The sequence below is a fragment of the Corythoichthys intestinalis genome, chromosome 5 (assembly GCF_030265065.1).
Source record: "Corythoichthys intestinalis isolate RoL2023-P3 chromosome 5, ASM3026506v1, whole genome shotgun sequence".
Classification (NCBI taxonomy): Eukaryota; Metazoa; Chordata; class Actinopteri; order Syngnathiformes; family Syngnathidae; genus Corythoichthys; species Corythoichthys intestinalis.
Window position 1 is genome coordinate 4,963,062 of NC_080399.1, and position 20,205 is coordinate 4,983,266.

The window sequence follows — 20,205 nt, forward strand, 5'->3', positions numbered from 1 at the left end:
CCCTTGAGGCGCGCTTGTAGGCATGTGCAACCTTCACACACCGTTCACATGATAAAACGCTAATAATCCAGCCAGCCGCTCTTACTTACAGCCTCTCCTTGATGTACGGTCAAAGAGCCCGCACGCCTGTATGACCTCTTCATTATGTACGTGTGTGGTATCGATTCACGTGCAGAGATTGCATTTTATGGATAGGTCGATAATATATTGACGAGCACGTATCTGATGTGGAAACTCATATGAAAAAATCTTATCACGATATGGACCATTTTATATCACGAGATCGATATGTCACAATACAAAATTATTTATTATTTGTAGTTCTGCAACGATTAATTGATTACCTTGAGTAATTCGATAAGAAAAAACCTTTGAATTATGCTGCTTTGAGGATTCGTTTAATTAGAATGGCGTTGTAATGGTTTGTTTTGAAAGTGTTGGCATTTATTAGTTTAAGGTTTTTCCTTTAATTACACACAATAGGTTTAGGTTGTTTTGTTTACCTGACATGTTTCGGCCACTGCTTCCGCCTTCATGTGTTGGCATTTAGGTTGTTTGAGTTGGGTGGCTACACTGCCCTCTAGAGGCAACAGTGAATGTGACATAACTCTTTTAACATAGCCTGTTAAAACCAAGGTAATGTAAGTTTTTGTTTGAGCTAACGTTTGTTTATGCAGTCGTTATTTAGTTTAGAAGTATTTTTAGCAGTTTTTGGTGGGAATACGTGTTTAAACGATTTGTTAAGAGGTTTGTAAAAAAAAAAAAAAAAAAAAAAAATTATAGCATTTAAGCTAGCGGACGTTTGCTATGCAAGTTAGCCAATTGTTCTTTTGTTGTACTTAGAGCCGCATTTAGTTATTTTTTTATACAGTTTGAGGCCAAGCTCAGGTATTTCAATTTATTTTAAAATGTATTCAGTGCGCTTGTGAAGTGAAAGTGCAGTCCTTCATCGTTTGAAGAAACACTCAGGTATTTTATTTTGTATTCGCATTTATTGCTGTTTTGAAAGTGCAATCTTGGCAAGTCAAAACAAATGTCATGAAGGTACTTTGTGTGAGAGCAGAGAATACAGAGGACAAGGTTAGGTGGAGTCAAATTATTTGCTGTGGCAATAGCTGAAGGGAAAAGCCGGAAGGAAAAGAAGAATCCGAATACTCGATTATTCGAACCAACCAATCGATAGGTTCTTCGATTACCTAAATAATCGATAGCTGCATCTCTAATTATTTGGTGAAAAAATTACAAACATGACAGTTTGCACTTTAGTTTTGAATTGACATGAAACTGACCTGCCACAAATGTTAAATGCATCAAGTAGCGCTGCAAAGTAAAACGATCCAGTGTACAGAGTAGCAGCACAGTAGCATCCGTATTTATGCTCAAATGTGAAGCTATCTAATTACAGTATTAGCTTGAGATATGAAAGCTTCGGTACATGAAAAAAAAAAAAAATTACGTATAGTTTTTCAAAGCTTTTTACCTGTAGTCTGGCAGTAATCGTCCCCTATGCTAGACTTCAAGAATCCTAGATAGCAAAATAAAACTGGAGCAGACATGGGCCAGACGTTCGGCAAATTTTGGCCCTATTTCGTCAAACGGATCCGCCCAGTGTCTCAGTAGGGAGTCATTTGCCGGATCAGCGACCAGTTTTGGGCTAGAACTGATCCAAAGTAGCAGTGTATGGCCTGGATATGGCACACGTTACCCAATCTGGGCCAGATTTGTATCAAAACCGTGTTCAGTATTAAATAAAGGGGGTACTTTTGTTCAATGTATCATACTGTAATATGTTGATATTGCAATTTAAATTTGTCTATTAAACGCAATAATGACAACTTTTTCATGCTATTTATTAATGCTAGCATATTACTCCACCATAACAATACAATATTGTATTTTCACAAAACATTTTAAATGGAACAAGCAACTCCACATTAAAGATGGCCCATTTTTAGACCGTTAACAACATATTGTATGTGTTAAGGTGCTGACTTTATGGGGAACCTAATTCATTGATGATGAACGGGAGTGTTATATAGTGTCCGAAGAATCCGGTGGGCAGTTTGGTGATAGAACAGGTGAACCGGCAGTCAGGCATTCTGGCAGGCAAGTAGTACAGGTTCAAAGGGGAAAAAAACAAACTAACCACAGTAGCAGGATTACAAGTATCTTTGTCAACTGAAAGTCATGTAGTTGAGTTGTTGATATGACGATGATTTGAAGCCAAGGACCGGTTTAAGTAAGCTGCTGACGATGATTCGCGCCAACTGGATCCAAGCCCACCAATCTATGCAATCAAGGCAGTGACACAAATGCACAAACACTAGGAGGGGCTGAGTTTGAATAATAGTATTCAAACATTGAAACATATACAGCAACACAGAGGAAATGCTTTCTCCCTTCCTATGCTGTTATGAAACAATTTTCTTCAATTACTTAACTAGCAGACATGGCAGATCACTTGAAGACACCGGCCATTTTATTAACGCTGGGTTGTATAACTTGTTTAACAGTCAAGCAGTGACTTCAAAACGCAATTATGACTTTGAATAAAGCACTTACCACACAGATTTGCCGTCCAATAATGTGTCGTGACTCCTGCTTGCTCTTTTGTTTAGTTGCCTCACACGTCGACCATTAAATTTCGGATTTTGAGCGCGTCTGGTCTGCATGGTCTGCCCCGGAACAGTACGTAACCTATCATTTTGACTCTCATAGTGCTGATCCAAGCCACATCTGGGGCACTGACGTAAAGCGGGCATGATTGCTATGCGGAGCTGGCGAGCTGAGGCAGGATCTGGCATGCAGTCGTGTCCTAGTGGGGGCAGGTCTTAATGCACGAATCTGATTTTTTGTGTTTTTCCGACTCGAGTGAGGCATTAACTTGATGGTCTGAATGGGAAAAGTTGCATAAAAGTGAACCATTTCAAATTTGATCTAGGTCACTTTCGTATGTGGTTAAAACCCGATCTGGGCCACATTTTTGCAGAATGTGGCTGCGGTCTGAACTGTCAAGTCACCCTTAATCGGAGTTCATGGAGAAATTACGTCAGTAAAGACCAAGAGAGACAGGGCGCTACGGTAGCAGTGCAGCTGTGCTTTAGCGCTTGTGCCTAGCTTGAACGCGGCTTTTGGGGAAGGGGCGGGCTTGACAACAGTCTTTAAAAAACTAAAATGGATTGAGGATAAGCCTGAGAATGCTCGGTTTTCTCTCTGCTCCAAATGAGCAATATTTCAAGATTGCTTACACGGCCGGGAGTTGGGCAAAATGTCCGTATGTGTGTGTGTGTGTGTGTGCGCCATGTGTAGTCATTTGTTTAGATGCTCCTGCGCATGCGGGTCAGTTTGCGAATTAGTGAACGGGCACGCCAAAAATGCTGATATGACAAAAAAATCGAAATTATGCATTAAGACCTGCTGTATGAACCTAGCCGAAGTGACTTCAAAACGCAATAATGACTTTGAATAAAGTATTTACCAGAAAAATGTGCATTTAAATGCATATTTGCCTGTTTAGAGTCGCAGCGGATGCCTGCCTTAAGGGTGCGCACTGTTATGACGTCACACATCGACCGTTAAATTTCAGATTTTTAGCAGGTCTGGTCTGCACCGTCTGCCCCGGAGAAATGCGCGACCTATCATTTGGACTCATTTGTTTGATGCTCCTGCGCATGTGGGTCAGTTTGCTCAGCGCAGGTCGGACTGCAAGTTAGTGCGCATGCCTGATACTTGAACAGGCTCAATGGACAAAGGCAGTCTGAACGGGGACGCCAAAAAACAGATATGAAAAAATTCGAAATTGTACATTAAGACCTGTGGTATGAACCTAGCCGAAGGGACTTTAAAACACAAATATGACTTTTAATAAAGATCAGAAAAAATGTGCATAGAAAAGGCATATTCTTCTGTTTAGTGTCACAGCGGAGGCCCGCCTACAGGGTGCGCGCTGTTGTGACTTCACACATCGACCGTTAAATTTCAGATTTTTAGCGCGAACAGTCTGCACGGTCCGACCCGGACCAATGCTCAATTTATCATTTGGACTCTTTTGTTTTTATGCTCCTGCGTATGCGGGTGAGTTTGCTCAGCGCAAGTCGGACTGCAAGTTAGTGCGCTTGCCTGATACTTGAACAGGCTCAATGGACAAAGGCAGTCTGAACGGGCACGCCAAAAAATAGATATGACAAAATTCGGAATTGTGCATTAAGACTTGTGGTATGAACCTAGCCGAATGGACTTTAAAACACAATTATGACTTTGAATAAAGCATTTACCAGAAAAATGTGCATGAAAAATGCATGTTTTCCTGTTTAGTGTCGCAGCAGATGCCCGCCTTCAGGGTGCGCGCTGTTGTCACGTCACACATCGACTGTTAAATTTCAGTTTTTTAGCACGTCTGGTCAGCACGGTCTGCCCCGGACCAATGTGCAACCTATCATTTGGACTCATTTGTTTTGATGCTCCTGCGTATGCGGGTGAATTTGCTCAGTGCATGTCGGACTGCAAGTTAGTGCGCATGCCTGATACTTGAACAGGCTCAGTGGACAAAGGCAGTCTGAACGGGCACGCCAAAAAATAGATATGACAAAATTCGGAATTGTGCATTAAGACCTGTGGTATGAACCTAGCTTAATGGACTTTAAAACACAATTATGACTTTGAATAAAGCATTTACCAGAAAAATGTGCATAAAAATATGCATGTTTTCCTGTTTAGTGTCGCAGCGGATGCCCGCCTTCAGGGTGCGCGCTGTTGTCACTTCACACATCGACCGTTAAATTTCAGATTTTTAGCGCGTACAGTCTGCACGGTCCGCCCCGGACCAATGAGCAATTTATCATTTGGACTCATTTGTTTTTATGCTCCTGCGTATGCGGATGAGTTTGCTCAGCGCATGTCAGACTGCAAGTTAGTGCGCATGCCTGATACTCGAACAGGCTCAATGGACAAAGGCAGTCTGAAAAGGCACAGCAAAAAACATGACAAAAAAATCTGAATTGTGCATTAAGACCTGCGATATGAACCTGGCCAAAGTGACTTCAAATTGCAATTATGACTTTGAATAATGCACTTGCCAGAAAAATCTGCATTAAAAAATGCATGCTCGCCGGTTTAGTGTTCCGCCTTCAGGGTGCGCGCTGTTGTGATGTCACACATTAAATTTCAGATTTTTAGCATGTCTGGTCTGCACGGTCTGCCCTGGACCAATGTGTAACCTATCATTTGGACTGTCAGATTGATGATCCCCGCCGCATCTGGCGCACTGACCTTAAGCGGGCGTGATTGCTATGTGAATCTGGCGAGCTGGCGCCGGATCCGGTGCACTGTCACCTGCTATCGGGGATGGTTAACTGTTTATTGAATTCTGGGTTTTCACATGACAAACAATCTCAGCGGAGCCAGGCAACCTCCATTATCCCAGAAGGCCAGTAACCAAGGACTATCAAATGTTATTTTCGCGGCACGCCAATATATGAAAAGACGCAGGTCGGACACCCCTTTCTACCTGTAGTTTAATTGACAGCCGAACATGTAGCGGCATCCCAGCAGAGATATTGGAGAAGGATTAGATGAGAATGTGGTTGTTGTTCATGTGGAGCTTGCGGAGCACCGCCCAGGGTGTGCTTGCTGCTCGGTGGGGCCGGGTGTCTGAAGGGGCTCGTCTAAAAGTGTCGCCCGCTGCCAAAGATAACATCCCATTGAAATTCATGGAGGCTGACTCAGTCATGAATATAACAATGAGGGGATGAGAAACCCATGCGTGCCCAGGCGCAGCGCCAGCCGCACAAATACACAATAGGCTGTCGCACACACGCCAGAGTAAACACTTACTTGGCACCCGGGCGGCTCGGGATGTAAATGTATTAAGGATCCCGTGTGTGTATGTGGGACGTGAGGCGGGAGAAGAGCACCACCTGATACTGGCTAGCAGAGTTTTTTTCAAAGCCTGTCGGAGGACTGTATAATAAATTACATCCGCTCTGCTGTATACTTGGATTTAGTGAGTTGTTTGGAGCAAATTCCAAAGAATCCCATAACACTGTCTGTTATTCCTTCTGTTTTAGCGCAATAAAAACAACAACTAATCATCATGGACCGCCGCTTTCAAATCATCAGAATGGACACGCCCCTTTTGTGTTCCGACGTTAGAGCAGGGACGGAAGTCTGAGGTGACAGGATTTATTGATATTAGGGCTGTCAAACGATTAAAATTTTTAATTGAGTTAATCGCAGCTTAAAAATTAATTGACCATAATTTATCGCAATTCCAACCATCTCTCAAATATGCCATATTTTTCTGTAAATTATGTTGGAATGGAAAGATAAGACAAGACGGCTATATACATTCAACATACTGTACATAGGTACTGTATTTGTTTATTATAACAATAAAACCACAAGATGGCATTAACATTATTAACATTCTTTCTGTGAAAGGGATCCACGGATAGAAAGACTTGTAATTCTTAAAAGATAAATGTGAGTACAAATTATAGTAATTTCATATTAAAACTAGGGCTGTCAAACGATTAAAATTTTTAATCGAATTAATTACAGCTTGAAAATTAATCGTAATTAATTGCAATTAATCGCATTTCAAACCATCTATAAAATATGCCATATTTTTCTGTAAATCATTGTTGGAATGGAAAGATAAGACACAAGATGGATGAAGACATACAAGACTGCTGATAATCTCCCTCGATCTGGGGCTCCATGCAAGATCTCACCCCGTGGCGTCAAAATGATCAAAAGAACAGTGAGCAAAAATCCCAGAACCACAGGGGGGGACCCCCATGAATGACCTACAGAGAGCTGGGACCACAGTAACAAAGGTTACTATCAGTAACACAATGCACCACCAGGGACTCAAATCCTGCACTGCCAGACGTGTCCCCCCGCTGAAGCCAGTACACGTCCAGGCCCGTCTGCGGTTCACTAGAGAGCATTTGGATGATCCAGAAGAGGACTGGTAGAATGTGTTATGGTCAGATGAAACCAAAATACAATTTTTTGGTAGACACGCAGGTTCTCGTGTTTGGAGGAGAAAGAATACTGAATTGCATTCGAAGACAACCACACCCACTGTGAAGCATGGGGGTGGAAACATCATGCTTTGGGGCTGTTTATCTGCAAAGGGACCAGGACGACTGATCTGTGTAAAGGAAAGAATGAATGGGGCCATGTATCGAGAGATTTTGAGTGAAAATCTCCTTCCATCAGCAAGGGCATTGAAGATGAGACGTGGCTGGGTCTTTCAGCATGACAATGATCCCAAACACACAGCCAGGGCAACAAAGGAGTGGCTTCGTAAGAAGCATTTCAAGGTCCTGGAGTGGCCTAGCCCATCTCCAGATTTCAACCCCATAAAAAATCTGTTGAGGGAGTTGAAAGTCCGTGTTGCCCAACGAGAGCCACTAAACATTACTGCTCTAGAGGAGATCTGCATGGCGGAATGGGCCAAAATACCAGCAACAGCGTGTGAAAAGCTTGTGAAGAGTTACAGAAAACGTTTGGCCTCTGTTATTGCCAACAAAGGGTATATAACAAAGTATTGAGATGAACTTTTGGTATTGACCAAATACTTATTTTCCACCAGGATTTCTTTAAAAATCAAACAATGTCATTTTCTGTTTTTTTTTTTTTTTTTTTTTCACATTCTGTCCCTCTCTAATATTTTCAAGTGGGAGAACTTGCACAATTAGTGGTTGACTAAATACTTATTTGCCCCACTGTACAAGACTAGTCTTTCATTCACTCTGAGTAGATATGCTTTGTAGTTGTTATTGAGTTGTTATTGACTGTTTTTTCCCCACTTTGTGTCTCTCATGGTTGAGGTTTACCCATGTTGACAATTACAGGCCTCTCTAATATTTTCAAGTGGGAGAACTTGCACAATTAATGGTTGACTAAATACTTATTTGCCCCACTGTATATGTATGGCGGAAAACACTCAGGTGACTTGAAGTTCCGCTCTGATACCCCCAATTTGGCTAAATTTCAAAATTGTCCTATATGCATGGGAGATACATCATTTGAAAGCTTAAAATCTCAATTTTCTTGGAGTAGAAAAATTTTCAACAGGAGGGCATTAAAACACAAAAAACAAAAACAAAAAAACAAACCAAAAAAACCTGTTAAACAGTAAAACCCTAACTGGAAGTGAGAGCACGAGAGAGCATAAATAAAGATTCCATGATTTTGACAAGATATTATCGCGTACTTATCTCTTTTAGATCCAAAAACTCCATGTAGCATGTATCACAGAGTTTCAAGACACAGGTGTGAATGCCCACAGCCGGATTTTTGGGGGATTTTATGGGCGAAACATCGTCATATTACAAGGGTCGCGATGCAGAAATCGCAGACATCAAGGAGTGGTTGAGATTTTCATTTTACCCTTTTAAATGTTTTTTATTTTTTCAATTTTCTTTTTTTTTGGATCAATTATCATCTAAAATATTGGGAAACATGCAACAGTAACGAAAAAAAAAAATTAGGCGATATTTATGAGGTAGATATCCGTCATTTATTTTCAGACGCTAATTCTTTCATTGTGGCGTAATTTGTTGAAAAGTTTCAAATGTGCGAGCGAATACGTTTTCAAAGTCGTTTTTTTAAACTAAATATTAGACATTAATTCATGATTCTAAGCTAAAAATGACAGACATTTCGAATAATACATTTAATTACTTCTTGTTATAGCTGGGTTGAAACAAAAGTGGTTGCGCGGTCTCCGTAAACGGGCGTCTCCAGGGTAAAACCGACAAAATAAAAATAGTTTGGGTGCTTAATGCGCCATGAATCTGCTATGGCAGTATGCAGATATATTGTTCTATCAAACGCAACAGTTCTTTAGGCTTAAAATACAGCAGTTTATTTTTAAGAGCAGCGCAAGAGCAAAAATAGCTTTTTCAGCCTTCTATGTGTTTATACAGTGCCTTACAAAAAGTATTCGGCCCCCTTGAACCTTGCAAACTTTTGCCACATTTCAGGCTTCAAACATAAAGATATAAAATTTTAATTTTTTGTCAAGAATCAGCAACAAGTGGGACACAATCGTGAAGTGGAACAAAATTTATTGGATAATTTAAACTTTTTTAACAAATAAAAAACTGAAAAGTGGGGCGTGCAATGTTATTCGGCCCCCTTGCGTTAATACTTTGTAGTTCCACCTTTTGCTCCAATTACAGCTGCAAGTCGCTTGGGGTATGTTTCGATCAGTTTTGCACATCGAGAGACTGACATTCTTGCCCATTCTTCCTTGCAGAACAGCTCGAGCTCAGTGAGGTTGGATGGAGAGTGTTTGTGAACAGCAGTCTTCAGCTCTTTCCACAGATTCTCGATTGGATTCAGGTCTGGACTTTGACTTGGCCATTCTAACACCTGGATACGTTTATTTTTTAACCATTCCACTGTAGATTTGGCTTTATGTTTTGGATCATTGTCCTGTTGGAAGATAAATCTTCGTCCCAGTCTCAGGTCTTGTGCAGATACCAACAGGTTTTCTTCCAGAATGTTCCTGTATTTGGCTGCATCCATCTTCCCGTCAATTTTAACCATCTTCCCTGTCCCTGCTGAAGAAAAGCAGGCCCAAACTATGATGCTGCCACCACCATGTTTGACAGTGGGGATGGTGTGTTCAGGGTGATGAGCTGTGTTGCTTTTACGCCAAACATATCGTTTTGCATTGTGGCCAAAAAGTTCAATTTTGGTTTCATCTGATCAGAGCACCTCCTTCCACATATTTGGTGTGTCTCCCAGGTGGCTTGTGGCAAACTTTAAACGAGACTTTTTATGGATATCTTTGAGAAATGGCTTTCTTCTTGCCACTCTTCTATAAAGGCCAGATTTGTGCAGTGTACGACTGATTGTTGTCCTATGGACAGACTCTCCCACCTCAGCTGTAGATCTCTGCAGTTCATCCAGAGTGATCATGGGCCTCTTGGCTGCATCTCTGATCAGTTTTCTCCTTGAGAAGAAAGTTTGGAAGGACGGCCGAGTCTCGGTAGATTTGCAGTTGTCTGATGCTCCTTCCATTTCAATATGATGGCTTGCACAGTGCTCCTTGAGATGTTTAAAGCTTGGGAAATCTTTTTGTATCCAAATCCGGCTTTAAACGTCTCCACAACAGTATCTCGGACCTGCCTGGTGTGTTCCTTGGTTTTCATAATGCTCTCTGCACTTTAAACAGAACCCTGAGACTATCACAGAGCAGGTGCATTTATACGGAGACTTGATTACACACAGTTGGGTTCTATTTATCATCATCGGTCATTTAGGACAACATTGGATCATTCAGAGATCCTCTCTGAACTTCTGGAGTGAGTTTGCTGCACTGAAAGTAAAGGGGTCGAATAATATTGCACGCCCCACTTTTCAGTTTTTTATTTGTTAAAAAAGTTTAAATTATCCAATAAATGTTGTTCCACTTCATGATTGTGTCCCACTTGTTGTTGATTCTTGACAAAAAAATTAAATTTCATATCTTTATGTTTGAAGCCTGAAATGTGGCGAAAGGTTGCAAGATTCAAGGGGGCCGAATACTTTTGCAAGGCACTGTATATACATGGCGGGAAACACAGATCACTAATCGCTTAAAAAGAGTCATTTTTTGATATTTGATGTATAGCTCTGGAATAAAGCTGGATTGACTGCAGTTATAGTATAACTACACTTGTCTTTTTAAACCTTTATTAACTCATTGGGAACCGTTGATGGCGATAGACATTCAATCCAGTTTGAATGGGAGGGCTGTTAGTGATATAAAGGAGTGAAAGAATTGAAAAGACATTTTGAATCATTTGAAATATACTGTACGTGGCGGAAAACACTAATCACTAATCGCTTAAAAAGAGTCATTTTTTGATATTTGATTTATAGCTCTGTAATAAAGCTGGATTGACTGCAGTTATAGTATAACTACACTTGTCTTTTTAAACCTTTATTAACTCATTGGGAACCGTTGATGGCGATACACATTCAATCCAGTTTGAATGGGAGGGCTGTTAGTGATATAAAGGAGTGAAAGAATTGAAAATACATTTTGAATCATTTGAAATATACATAATGGATCTCAATGGGAAATATTGCCATGAAAAGTTTTTTTTTGGCAAGCGGTCTTGTAGCATGCGATGAAAGGATTTGATCTCCTTTGAGATCCCTTCGGGCTGCAATCTTGCAGTTAAATGATGACCTAACATGTCAGGCTCACTCTGAGTCACGTGACTGATGGATAAGCGGATGTATTGCGGGCATTTATCTACACAAATGTGGACTTTACTGTGTGTGCCAGATCAATACAATCATTCATTCTTGGCGGTTGGATGCGTTTTTTCTATCATTCATGTGGGTGTAGCACTAAAGTTGCCAAATTTAGGACATATGACTAGCTAAAACTTATGAAACAGACTTTCAGTGCTGTTGACGATAATAGACGCCCAATATCAGCAAAAGTAGAGATGGAATAGTCTGGAGTATTTATCCTCAATGATTTTAACAACCATACCGACACTACCCACAGCAAGCATTGTACGAGTGAATGGCAGTAGGTTAAAGGTGACGACTTCAATTGCAACATGTGGCCTCCTTTGTCAAGACTGATGGTTTTGACTTAATGATGGGCCATTATTCTATATATATTTTTATCTATCGATCTGTTTTGTTTGTTTTTTTTGTTTTTAAAAAAAAAATATTTCATTAATATGACGTATAATACATGTTTTTGTATACCGTAAATCCTGGACTAAAAGGCACACCTGACTATAAACTGCCACGCATTAAATTTGACACAAAAATGACATTTGTTCATAGATAAGCCGCACTGGACTATAGGGCGCAGTTGTTCTCACTGTATTATGGGATATTTAGTCCCCCAAAAATATTAATCGGTAACACTTTATTCGACAGCATCATCATCATCAGACTGTCATAAGACCAAATCAACCACCATGAAGCTTTGAACCAATTGGCTGCAGAGCTTCATTGCTTCAAGAAGCCTCATTTGCCCATCACTTCTCTCTTGGGGGACACTGTCAAACTCTGCTGCCACCTGCTGTCAACATTGTTGTTGACCAACATGCCTCCTAGCCTGCATTGCAGCGCTACAAACGTAAATAGAACAGTACATGAATTTTGAAGGCTATTTCTTCAGGTATCGTTCCAGTTGTTTCATTAATTGATAGTTTTGGTGTTTGGTAACACTTTATTTGACAATGGCACCATAAGACTGTCATAAGACAATCATAATTATGACACTGTCATGAGCATGAATAAATACTTATAACAGATGTCATTTAGTGTCATTAGGCAAATTATCTCACTTTTGAATGGATGTAAAAGATCCCAGATTATTGTAACTGTTTCCGTTAGTGTATTTTGTGTTGTTTGATATTTGTGAATGTTTTTTGTGCTCAGGCCTCTCTTGTAAAAGAGATATTAATCTTAATGAGACTGCCCGATAAAATAAAGATTACAATAAATACTGTATATGTTAGGATTGTTCCGATCATGTTTTTTTGCTCCCGATCCAATCCTGATCGTTTTAGTTTGAGTATCTGCCGATCCTGATATTTCCCGATCCGATTGCTTTTTTTTTTTTGTTGCTCCCGATTCAATTCCAATCATTCCCGATAATGTTTCCCGATCATATACATTTTGGCAATGTATTAAGAAAAAAATGAATACAACTCGAACAAATATATACATTCAACATACAGTACATAAGTACTGTATTTGTTTTGTTATGACAATTAATCCTCAAGATGGCATTTACGTTATTAACATTCTTTCTGTGAGAGGGATCCACGGATAGAAAGACTTGTAATTCTGAAAGGATAAATGTGACTTTGTATATTGTGACTAAATATTGCCATCTAGTGTATTTGTTGAGCTTTCCGTAAAGGATACTGTAGCCATTTAACTTCTGCCCAAATGCATGATGGGAAGTGCAACCATGACTGTGCGTCGTGGTACCAATTGATATATCTTCTCTGTGTTGGGAATCAACATAGGGATTTAAGAAAAAGATCAACTACTACCTTTCTTCCCCACATTGCTTACCACGATATTTCTAAACGAAGGGAGAGGGATTGTAAGGCTTTAGGCAATAAAAAAAGGCTCCAAAGGCTGCCAAAATTCACTCTACTCATTTTACGCTGCCTTTTAGCTTGATATATAGGTAAAACGGTGTCATTACAGATTGAACGCGACAATGCGTGAGTGGGTCGTGCAGCGCATGTGTTAATTGCGTTAAATAATTTAACGTGATAAATTAAAAAAAAAAAATAATTACCGCCATTAACGGGATAAATTTGATAACCCTACCTTAAGCCTAAACTAAAGACTCTGGATGAGTGTAAAATATTAGGTCTGTAACGTTAAATACAATTAGAAAACGATTTAATTAAAAAATATATATATATATTTAAAAAAGGCACGTCCGTTATTTTTTTGCCGATTCCGATACTTTGAAAATGACGTGATCGGACCCGATCGGGACATCTCTAATATATATATATATATATATAGATATATATATTTTAGCTTTTTTGTAAGCTAACGGTAAGATAGCATCATGGAAGAGTGGTAATGTCTAAAAATTTGCTGAGGTGTCAAATTGGTACTCGGTATCGGCAGATCTTCAAAATCATGTGACTTGGACTCGAACTTAGTTGCAAAAATATGTGATTGGAAAAACCCTTGTTTTTAATTTGTATTTCCAGTTGTAGTCGTTTTTAACTCATTGGCTGCCTTGAAGGCGCTAGATCTCCGATCCATTTCACTTCTTTATTTTAGGGTATCAATACCATTATACCATATACAATACCATCAATACCATTTCCGGGTCCTGATAATGACTGCAACACTGATGCCGATACGTTCTTTGACATTCTCACTTCTATGAAAAGTATTCGCTGTCATAGCTTGGTAAGATACCGCTTTACAAAATCTTATGCCAATGACGGCGCTATACGTCCAATCTATTTGAACACAGTTCGAATAAATGGAATGTATCTTGAATGGAATCGTATCTTTTCTCGTATTTACTGTTTAACTGTTTGTATTACTCCAACACAACCAATGTAGTGGGGCAAATTTGTATTTAGTCAACCACTAATTGTGTAAGTTCTCCCACTTGAAAATGTTAGAGAGGCCTGTAATTGTCAACATGGGTAGACCTCAACCATGAGAGACAGAATGTGGAATTCCCCACCCCCCCAGAAAATCAAATTTTTTAATTTTTAAAGAATTTATTTGCAAATCATGGTGGAAAATAAGTATTTGGTCAATACCAAAAGTTCATCTCAATACTTTGTTATGTACCCTTTGTTGGCAATAATGGAGGCCAAACGTTTTCTGTAACTCTTCACAAGCTTTTCACACACTGTTGCTGGCATTTTGTCCCATTCCTTCATGCAGGTCTCCTCTAGAGCAGTGCTGTTTTGGGGCTGTCGTTGGGCAATACGGACTTTCAACTCCCTCCACAGATTTTCTATGGGGTTGAGATCTGGAGACTGGCTAGGCCACTCCTGGACCTTAAAATGCTTCTTACGAAGCCACTCTTTTGTTGCCCTGGCTGTGTGTTTGGGATCATTGTAATGCTGAAGACCCAGCCACGTCTCATCTTCAATACCCTTGCTGATGGAAGGAGATTTTCACTCAAAATCTCTTGATACATGGCCCCATTCATTCTTTCCTTTACACAGATCAGTCGTCCTGGTCCCTTTGCAGAAAAACAGCCCCAAAGCATGATGTTTCCACCCCCATGCTTCACAGTGGGTATGGTGCAATTCATTATTCTTTCTCCTCCAAACACGAGAACCTGTGTTTCTACCAAAAAGTTCTATTTTGGTTTCATCTGACCATAACACATTCTACTAGTCCTCTTCTGGATCATCCAAATGCTCTCTAGCGAACCGCAGACGGGCTTGGACGTGTACTGGCTTCAGCAGGGGGACACGTCTGGCAGTGCAGGATTTGAGTCCCTGGCGGCGCATTGTGTTACTGGTAGTAGCCTTTGTTACTGTGGTCCCAGCTCTCTGTAGGTCTTTAACTAGGTCCCCCCGTGTGGTTCTGGGATTTTTGCTCCCTGTTCTTGTTATCATTTTGACGTCACGGGTTGAAGAGGGTTGAAAGTCTGTGTTGCCCAACGACAGCCCCAAAACATCACTGCTCTAGAGGAGATCTGCATGGAGGAATGGGCCAAAATACCAGCAACAGTGTGTGAAAAGCTTGTGAAGAGTTACAGAAAACGTTTGGCCTCCGTTATTGCCAACAAAGGGTACATAACAAAGTATTGAGATGAACTGTTGGTATAGACCAAATACTTATTTTCCACCATGATTTGCAAATAAATTATTTAAAAATCAAACTATGTGATTTTCTGTTTTTTTTCTCCACATTCTGTCTCTCATGGTTGAGGTTTACCCATGTTGACAATTACAGGCCTCTATAATTTTTTCAAGTGGGAAAACTTGCACAATTAGTGGCTGACTAAATACTTATTTGCCCCACTGTATAAGATAAATAGCATTTACTGTATGTCATGGTTTAAGAAAAACAAGCAGAATATATTTGATACTTGGAACAATTGGACTTGAAATTATTAGAATTTGCAGCGCCAAGACAACGGGCAGATAAAGGCAGAACAGATACAAGATGCCTTCTGACCAAAAAGTCCAACGTGCGCGTCATGCAGCTCAAGTGGCGCTGAGGATGGCAAAATCCTTAACTCTCGATGCCCTGACAACAGTAACGCCCAAATTTTCCTGTCCAACAGACAATAATCATGAACAACGTCCAAACACAACCTTCTTCCGGACCACAACCCGCATCACCAGAGCCTTTAAAAGACTGAATGTTTAACTAATTGTTGTCATTTGTCTCGTGAATTTTTTGTTGACTTGTGATATGGTGACCCTGGTTCCTGTTTTCCCTTCGCCTGGGTCTCTCTGCACTGTATGATTGCTGCCGACTTGGAATAAATTGTCAACTTGTGTTTCGACGCCTTTTTCCAGCCTTTAAAATAGAGTCAGTACAAGGAGTTAAGACTAAGGTGAATGCATGGAGTTTGGCCTTTTGGCCGGGTTGACGAGTTTCGGCTGGCATGATTCAGGCAATCTACAAGTGAAAAAATTTGTTAAATTCACAGCAGAAGTGTTTCCACTGAAGGTAGTTTTTCATATAATGCAAAAACTACCATCAATAAAATTCCTCCACCTTATTATAATTTCTCTTTAACTTAATTTGGCTGATTTTCATGTAATATAAAGCACACTGACTCGCCTCATGTTAAATTGTGCTTTACCAATAACACTTTTTTCCATGCAAATATACAACGTACCTTGGTCGCACACGATAAAACGCGCACGGCTGTTTCTAAGCTTCAGCTGCAGAGTGATACTTATGCATAATGGGATATCTGTCCCATAGCAAGGAAACTATTACACCGGCCCCGGAATGACATAAGAGCTTTATTACATTAATGAAATACAAGAGCGACCCGAGCACATTGCAATTAAGCCATTGGTAGTGTTTAGTCTTACTGAGCTTATAATTGGACTCGCGCGTGTTCTTAGGCACGACTCATTAAATCGACATAACGCGTCCACAGTAGGATGCACCTCAAGCTTTTTTGTGGATTCAAGTAGAGCTATCATTACGCATGTCATATTTACAAGTAACAATTATTTTTTGAGGTGAGGAGGGGTTTTTTTACAAAGGGGATGAATAAGGAAGTGAACCATTAGGGGCCGTTTACATGGTGACTCCCCGAGAATACGAAAAATTTCAAATTTTCATTTGCATTTCAATTTGAACAATGTCGCAATTCCGCATGAATACGATCTAGTATTCATGCCAGGCCCTAGGGGGCAGTGCAGATTTACAGGGCGACATAGAATGATGCACTTTGACCCCACCAAGCTCCCTCAGCCCGGAAAAAAATATGCCTGCCCACTCGAATCAATGGCATTTTTCTTTTGTTCAAAAAGGCACAAAAATTCAACGTATTTAATTTAAAAATATTATTAAAACAGTAAATTAAAGCCGACATTCCACCATATTTGCTGTTTTTAATGTTTAGCAGCACCGCCCAATGTGACGTGTACGAGTGCTGACGTTAACAGCACGGTCTCACGCCGCGGGAGCCTTTGATATGCATGCCGAGGAAGCCCCCCTCAACCACCCGTAATCGGATTCTTCCACTTTGGAGGCAGGATTCAGAAATTTTTGTCTTCGCCCACACCATATGCACGCGAGGCGAGTCCGCTACTCAGTCATTGTGTCTTTGTGTCGCAGAGTCGCCATGTAAACTGCCCCTTAGATTTAAGTCACTTACAGCCAGAGGTGGGTAGAATAGCGAAAATTTTACTTTAGTAAGAGTATTATATATTGTATATATTAAATGTGATGGCTCACTGACTTATTTTTCCCCTTTCTGTCATTGTTTGCATACTATCATCATTACAATATGAAAACCTATAAATATTTGGGTGGTTTAAGTTAAAGCAGACACTGTTTTTACATCTGTGTGATTTTGACAAAGATCAGATCACATTTGATGGTGATTTTATGCAGAAATGTGAGAAATTCAAAAGGTTCAGATGCTTTTTCATACCACTGTACCCCTTTTCAGTGGTGGGTAGTAAGGTGTTACATGTACTCCTTTAAATTTACTTGAGGAACTTTTTTTTTATTTTTTAGATGTACTTCTAGTTTTACTAAGCTATACTTTTTACTTTTACCTGAGTAGATTTGTGAAGAAAAAATACACTACTTTTACTCTGCTACTTTTGGCTACACAAGTCTTTACATTTTTCCAGTTATTCTACATATTAGATTTTTTTTTTTTTTTTTGCCAGCAATGTATAATCAGTAGTGCTGTCAAACGATTAAAAATATTTAATCGAGTTAATTACAGCTTAAACATTAATTAATTGTAATTAATCGCAATTCAAACCATATATAAAATATGCCATATTTTTCTGTAAATTATTGTTGGAATGGAAAGATGAGACACAAGATGGTTGTATACATTCAACATACGGTACACAAGTACTATATTTGTTTATTATAACAATAAATCAACAAGATGGCATTAACATTATTAACATTGTGATAAAGTGATCCATGGATAGAAAGACTTGTAGTTCTTAAAAGATAAATGTTAGTACAAGTTATATAAATTTTATGTTATGTATGTTATGTTAAAACCCCTGTTAATGTTTTCGTTTTAATAAAATTTGGAAAATTTTCAATCAAAAAATAAAAGTAGCCCGCCATTGTTGATGTCAATAACTACACAATGCGCATGGGTGCTTAAGCCCATAAAATCAGTCGCACCCAAGCGCCAGCAGAGGGTGACAAAACTCCAAAAAACACAAGTAACAAGTTGGCATTGCACTGTGCTGTCATTTTAATCTGTTTGAGCGGGGCATGTGCCTTAATTGCGTCAAACATTGTAATGTGATTAATTAAAAAAATTAATTACCGCCCATTAATGCGATAATTTTGACAGCCCTAATAATCAGTGTTGTTAATCTTACTTTAAAAAAGTAATTAATTACAGTTACAAATTACTTCTCCCAAAAAGCAATTGCATTAGTAACTCAGTTACCTGAATGTAAAAGTAATTAATTACTTGGTAAAGTAACTCGTGATAATTTGCATGTTTCTTTTTCTAAAAAAAAAACAAAAACAAAAAAAAAAAAACCAATGTTCTGAATCAACCGTTAAAGTTGTTAAAATTGCGTAATTGCATTTGTTCCCTTCTGTCTACTTTCGACATGTGTAAGTTTGAAAACTGTGTCATCATTTAAAGATAGATTTAAGTCAAGATTTTGCCGATTTAGGAGCATTTTAGATAAAAAGTTACTTCGCTTTGCTAGGAAGATTCTCTCCAACAGAGCCTTCCTGAGAGGTCTACTGCTTTAAGATGGCGGCTGTTTACTAACGCATCTAGTTCAATATATATATATATATATATATAAATATCTTGCTAGTGCCACCGTGTCATACATTTGCATCTAGTTCTTTAGTATGTGATATTTAATGTAGCATCACGTGGGCGTAGTTTGTAGGCTACCGGCTACAGTCAGGAGCCACCTAGCATCGCGTTTGCAACGGCGTCCCCAATCCTGCTCTGCTCTCTCGTCTCCGTGAGTCGGTCTCTCTCAGTCATTTCTCGCGTCATTCATAGTAACGCATAGTAACGCACACTTTTCCCGCCTCAGTAACGGTAAGGGCGTTGCCAAGATGAGAAAAGTAATTAATTAGATTACTCACTGCTGAAAAAAAATAACGCCATTATATTCTAATGCTGTTATTAACAACACTGTGTATAATGCGATCATGTGATTATTGTTGCGACGTCTCATTGGTGAAAATGGTAGAGCCACTGGGCTGGTAATAATCAGTTAAAATCTAATATGTAGAATAAAGAGGAACAATATAACAACTGCAGTGTAACCCAAAGAAGCCCTTTTCTTTTTCACAAATATACTCTCGTAAAAGCAAAAAGTATGGTTTGCTAAAACTCCTCTTAGAAGTACATTTTTCTCTATAATTTTCCTCACGTAAATGTCACGTGTTACTATCCATCTCTGCTTACAGCTATTGAGAGTGAAAATTCAAGACCTGGGGGAAGTATGGCTGAAGTACAACGTCCCCTTATGTTGGAAAAGCCATTAAGTGGAGAACCTATGAAGGTTAAGTGGAGCTACAGTACACAAGCATCAATTGAGAGAGTAGTTGTAGTAGTACGGGGGGGAAAAAGGCACTATATCGAGCTCGACGGCTGGAGGCGAGCAGGTTCAAGCAGGCAGTTTGCTCATGTCTCTAAGTTGTATTTCGGGGAGACAAATAGTCTAGGGCATTGGGGAGCTCCGACATATTCGGTACAGTGGAGAGATGGTGGGATTTTTCTTCCATTTAGCTCACCGCAAACAGAGCGAGGAAACAGACGCGGAACAAGTGAGGAGTTAGAGCGATGACAAGGGAATTACTTTTTTTTTTTTGGAACTAAAAGAATAAAAAATAACCACAATACTTCCAAGATGTTTTTTATCGGTTTCCATCAGTTGCTGGAGTTGTGGGTCAGGGCTCCAGTCAAGGGCCGCCCCTTGGCGTTCTCCCGCTCCTGCCTTTCTACCTGGTCATACTCCTTGGGCCCCGCCTCCCCGGGTCTAGTGGGCCGTGGGGGTC